This window comes from Capsicum annuum, chromosome 12, assembly GCF_002878395.1.
Source record: "Capsicum annuum cultivar UCD-10X-F1 chromosome 12, UCD10Xv1.1, whole genome shotgun sequence".
In the NCBI taxonomy this organism is placed as follows: Eukaryota; Viridiplantae; Streptophyta; class Magnoliopsida; order Solanales; family Solanaceae; genus Capsicum; species Capsicum annuum.
Genome location: NC_061122.1, coordinates 57945230 through 57951229, shown reverse-complemented (window position 1 = coordinate 57951229; position 6000 = coordinate 57945230). Strand labels below are relative to the sequence as shown.

Genomic DNA, 6000 nt, shown 5'->3' with positions numbered 1-6000 from the left:
TGTACATAATGATCTGGGTGAGCTACTATATATCAACGGAAATCTCTAAGAGTCCTCTTTCTAATGAAATTAGTTTCATCTAATTTGGCTGGTGTAGTAAAATATTATGGTCGATCTACTACAGCCTATCAAAACAGTCCACCAATGATTGAATGAATAAACTTTGATTTATATGATTATCTCAATGTTTTCATGATATGATTTAACAATTATCATTGCGAATTACACACTTTTACCACGAGGTGGCATTTTGAATGATTTTGGAACGTATGTCGAGATGGTATTTTGGAATAATATTTTGAGATATGTGTCAAGCTTTATGCTTCCCAATGACGATTTGAATTATTGAATATATACTAATTTTGTAAAATTTTCAAAAAATAAATTACTTTGGTGAATTGATTCAAACAATGACTTATTTCGGTCCAAGTTTCCAACAAAAGGTTTGATTTTTAACCATGGCACCAAAGAATGCACTTCTGTGAGTCAAAAATTATAGAGGCAAAACTGATTCTTTTATGGGCAGAAATTGTTGTAGAGGCCCCAAAGAATGAATCTTTATACGGTTCGAATGTATCCTGAACTATGAGAATAAGCTCAGACATTCACCTAACTACTATTTTGAAACTCTAATGGGGGTAAAATTGCCCTTCTTCGTTAGGACACCAAACAAATACTGGTAAAACACTTGCATTTCTAGCTAGCAGCTGAACCACAACATCAAATTTTACCCCTTAAACCATTTCTAACCCTTCTCCCAAAACGCCCACAACCGTTTCCGATAGACCATGGACTGCTGAACCACAACATCAAATTTGACACATTCCAGAGCACCATTAACAATAACAAAAGAAATTTAAAACTAGCACTACAAATTTGAAGAACCATATAAAAAGTATTTGAAACAATATGAACTGTGAAGCTTTTTCATGAAGATCACAATATCATACAAACCCTCATGTGCGAGAAATAGCTAGAAAAAAAGGGAGTCACGACATGATAATTGATAAACATAACCAACCCCTTAAATTCTTTGAACCTAAAAATGAGGGTACGTAGATACCATAGACTAAAATAAGTAACAAAATTTTGAAATAATAAATATGCATACAACAGATACAAAAATACTCATCATCATCACTATCCTGTTGTTGCTGGATTTTCAAAAAAGTACTCTCAGGGCTCCGGCGGGTGCCTAGCAACATCAGGCAGCTCCTGTCCCTCTGCCGTAGCCACCTCAGCAGCAACAACCGCTCTACTCTCCAAATATGCCCTGACAGCCAAAAGTAGGATACAAAACGCTAAAGCAATCCACGTCAAGACACCAGGGCGACTCTGTGGCACGGACAAACCAATAGAGAGCGCAACCCATATCAGTAACCACAGGCCTGAGTAGCATGAGAGCACAAAAAATGCACAACACTCCACACAAAAGAGTACAATATACGTACAGACCTACAAAACCTCTAAGCTCCAATGCAATAATTAGCCCCACCCAACCCGCTATGACACAAATTGGGTTGATGCGCCTAACAACGTACGGAGGAATGAGAGGTACTTTAAACTCAAAAAACATACAACTAGTAGTAGGAATCGTAGTATCAAATACATCATAACAGTTAATCCACACCGTTCCAGCTCTCAGTCCTCGAGTCAAGCCAACACCTTCAATAATGTAGCAGCATTGAAACAATGGAGAAACAAAACCTTCCAACAACTCCAAAATCTCCCCTTTTTCAGAACTTTACCAATATTTTTTACTCAAGAAGTTGTTCTACCTTCCAACAATCAGCAAAACAGACACTTTTAGCACAACCCCACAAAGCCAAAAGTTCAATAAGAGTACACCATTGGCTAAAAATAAATAAAAATCAATTTTTTCTATGAAAATGAGAAACAACCACAAATATATGGCACTATGGCAGATTCTCAGAGACAACAAGAGAAGCAAAACAGTGTCACAGGAAGAAAGAATTAAGCATATTCCTACACACATTCACCCGCAAATGTCTGCTGCTAGTTTTTTTACTTAAAACAAGATACTAACAGAAAAAAAAAGGAAAGAGTCAAATGCAATGACAGCTCAAAGACAATCTAAACCTTAAAAAGGACAATGAAAAGTGAACTAGCAACTCGCATACACCACAACTCAAGATTAGTTTATGCAGCTAAACCAAATCGTGTACAACACCAAAGAATATAAACCAAAAATCTTAAAAAGGACAACAAATGCTATAAAAAAAGATACTAACAACTTTCCAACAACTAAGCACAATGAAAAGTAAACTTAAAATAAGAAAGCAAAATAACTTATAGAGAGAACAGGTATTCATGTATTACCAAGTTATGACTAGACCACGTTCAAGGGAATCGAAGAAGGAAGAGTCCAACATAACTCCATTACTCTTTGCCTTTTTTTGTTTTGCTTTTTTTCTGTTTGGCTTTTTTCTTTTCGGCGTGCTGGTAAGCATAGTGACTACCTGTCAAGCAAAGGTCAATTTTCAACTGTTCAGCTAAAAAAGTGCAGTTAAGTTGAAAAAAAAATAACATAATCACGAAAAAATACCAGTCCCACAAAGCTTAGCAATAATTGTACGCTTCTCTTTCTTTGATAGTTCATCATACTGAATAGTCGTATCACAACCTTTACTTTCATCCTCCGGATCATTACCATTCACTTCATTGTTGGAATCATCCAACTCATTATCTTCCATCTCAGTGTTCAAGTTCTCCAAATTATTAGTGGCATCGGGGATATCAATAGATATTTGCACAGGTGATGAGGTGAAGTTTGGGGTATTCTTAAAATGTTGAGGCTGATAACTACCAAATATATTATCAAGTGATGAAAGACTTGGATACCTTGATATTTGTGGAGTTTGTGGAGTCTCTGGAGTCATGTATGGCACAATCTCTGTATGTTGATATATCATACCTGATGCCTGAGTGAATTCCTGAGTACAACCCATTGAAGTGGAACCAAAATCATGATTAGTTGTTGCTTGATCATCTTTTGAACTTATTTGTGCATTTTGCATTGCTTCATCCATTTCATTCATTTCAACAGGCATTTGGTCTCTCGCAATAGCACGTTCTCTTCTTCCAGCAACACCATCTTTTCCTCGCCTACGAATAGGGGGACGTAACTGATCAGGTTGCACCTCATCTCTTCTATAATCGGCTAATATATGAATCCTGTCATCCTCATAGACATATCTCAAACAATCAAAACTTTGATCCAGCACCATCTTTCTAAACATGTATAAGTCCTCATATGATGGCGTATCTCCAAGTGATTTAGCTTTATCAACCATTGAATGAATATGACGCGCCTTTGAATTAAATTAAAAATCATTTAACTGTACAAGCATTAAAAAGATTCAAGAAAAGCTAAGTTCCTACTTTGGAGGTTCTGATTATAATTAATATATATTAGATAAAGAAAAATCAGACAAGCAAAGTTCTACTTACCATTGTTTCATATGCAGTTGAATTAGGCACATAACCTTATTGGCATTGAGGACGGGGATTAGGATTACCAATAAGAAGACAAGTAATACGCCTGAACCAAATAACGTAGGGGTCGTCATACCGAAGTGGCCCATAATTGACTGGTGCATTACAGATATATTATTCTCGCTCGTTCCAAAAAGGTAACCATTATGCATGTTCTAACTCCCAGTTTATATTTGGCCTTCCCCGACGATCATGATGAAAGTGGGTGGAATCAAATAGAAATGGAGTTGGAATCACCTGTTGCAATCCAAATTGCCTCATTACTATATCAGGCAAGTGAACCTCTACCACATCCCAACAGAAGATTGGAACTCTAACACGCCACATGTCTCATCCAGCGCGACAATAGTCAGGAAGACTCTCAATTAAATCATCAGTATATGGTTCCCAGATAAACTACATGAAAAAGGAAAAAGCAAATGAGTCTATATTTACAATTTACGTAAAATCAAAGATAAAAAATTATACACAATCTACCTGATCTTCTGTCATAGAGTCAAGTGCATCCTTATAAACTTTTAGCACATACTAAGTAGTGTTATTCCAACTAAAGTGTGCAAACCATCTAGTAGCATGTGGACCCCTACGCAAATCAGTAGGAAAAATATCTCCTGTAACTCTTTTTCCTACTATCTGTGGCCTAAGGACAGTGATCCTCTCCCATGCCCAAACCTGATACATACATACATATATATATATATATACATATATATATATATACATATATATATACATATATATATATATATATATATACTAAAAGAAATATCAATAAATAATTTGTTCAATTATTAGAATTATTAGATATACCTGAAGTAGTGGTAGAAATCAGGCTATCTCATTTTGGATACTCTGTGAGTCTTTACAAAGAAAATGATACAAGTACGCTAAAGTTGTACTACCCCAACTATAAGATCCAATTGCATTGACGTCCTCGAGCATAGGCAGGTACATAAGCTTCAAATAAGAACCAGATGTATCTGCCATCATCGTACCCGCAATCATCCAGAACATGTAACACCTAGCCTTCTGATTGACTATTTCTTGAGTTGCCATGTCTGACAATTGTGGCTCACTTAGCATGTGCACTTTAAGTGCAGAGACCTTGAGGAAACTACTGGTAAAGTCCCGGAGAGATGGAACAAAACCTAATAATCTTTGACAAATGTTTTGCCAATCACCAATAGTTCTCGTCATCTCAATACCAAGTACCAGAGCACCATTCACGGGTAATCCATACAACACCTCGATATCTTGCAAGGTGATAGTTGCTTCACCTGTCCTAAAGTGAAAAGTATGTGTTTCAAGACGCCAACGCTCAACTAATGAAGTGATCAAACTACGATCGATAGCAGGCCTATTACATCTATAAACACTATACAATCCAGATAATTTAATCACTTCTAAAACTCGTGGATGGATAGGATATTTTTCTACAAGCTTCCAAAAACTTCCATCACTCTTTCTCGTATTAAGAATCATATCAGCACTTCTATCCCATATATCCCGTGACCTATGAGTAAGTTGTTGAGTTAATACAGACGGTTCAAGTGACCCAGGATCCAGCTTGTATGAACTACTACCAGCCATATAAAAGTACCTATACATAAGTAAATATGTTCATTATAATGAACATATTAATCATCCATAAAAAGGAAAGAATTGTTCTCTTAAGTATGAGCAAAGTCTACAAATATCCTTTCTCCTTTAAAAAATATCCCAAAATTGAAAAGAATTTAAATCCATTTGTTCCGAAATCATAATTTAGAGCATAGTTGAGTAAAATTTGGGAAATACTAAAGTTTAAAATAGACAGTCAAGTTGAGTCTAGAAAAATAGAGAGTAGATTCGTACCAAAAATACCCTTTCTATGACGTTGAGCCTAGCCTTCCGCAATCCAAACACAGCTGAACCAACAATTACTTAGATGATGGAGTAGCTCGAGGCGTCGAAAGAGACAAGATGGAGTAGCTAGAGGCGTCGAAAGACACACAACAAATTTTTCTTCTTCTTCGAATTAGGGCAGTGGCAAAGAGATGAGAGAATTTTCATTTCATTTCAGAATTAGGGCAATGGTTTCCCCTAAAATAATTAGGCATTTGATTTTTATTTGGTTGAAAAACGTTACTCATAGTAACGAATTACTTATAACACGTTATTATAAGTAACGTTTTATGGTCCATTAAAAGTCAAACACCGTCAGTTTTTAATCTTGCATTTTTTAATAAAATAATAAAGTAATACGTTACTGGGAAGTACGTTTATACTAGTTTTGTAAAATTTTAAAAAAACATATTATTTTGATGAATTGGTTCAAAAAATGGCTTATTTTGGTCAAAAATTCATTTAAGTAAATCTTACTTTAGATGCAAAGGAATAATATACAGACCATGCGAAAAAACTTCATGACAGCTTCTTTGACATATCTTGCTCCCTTAGCGGCCTGCAAGATTTCAAGGGGTGAAAAATATTACATATGTAAAT

General features: G+C 35.6%; 1 pseudogene; it reads right to left on the bottom strand.

Annotated features, from left to right (window-relative positions):
- The window catches only part of LOC107849827, a 42043-nt pseudogene that overhangs the window by 6847 nt on the left and 29196 nt on the right, over positions 1-6000 (bottom strand).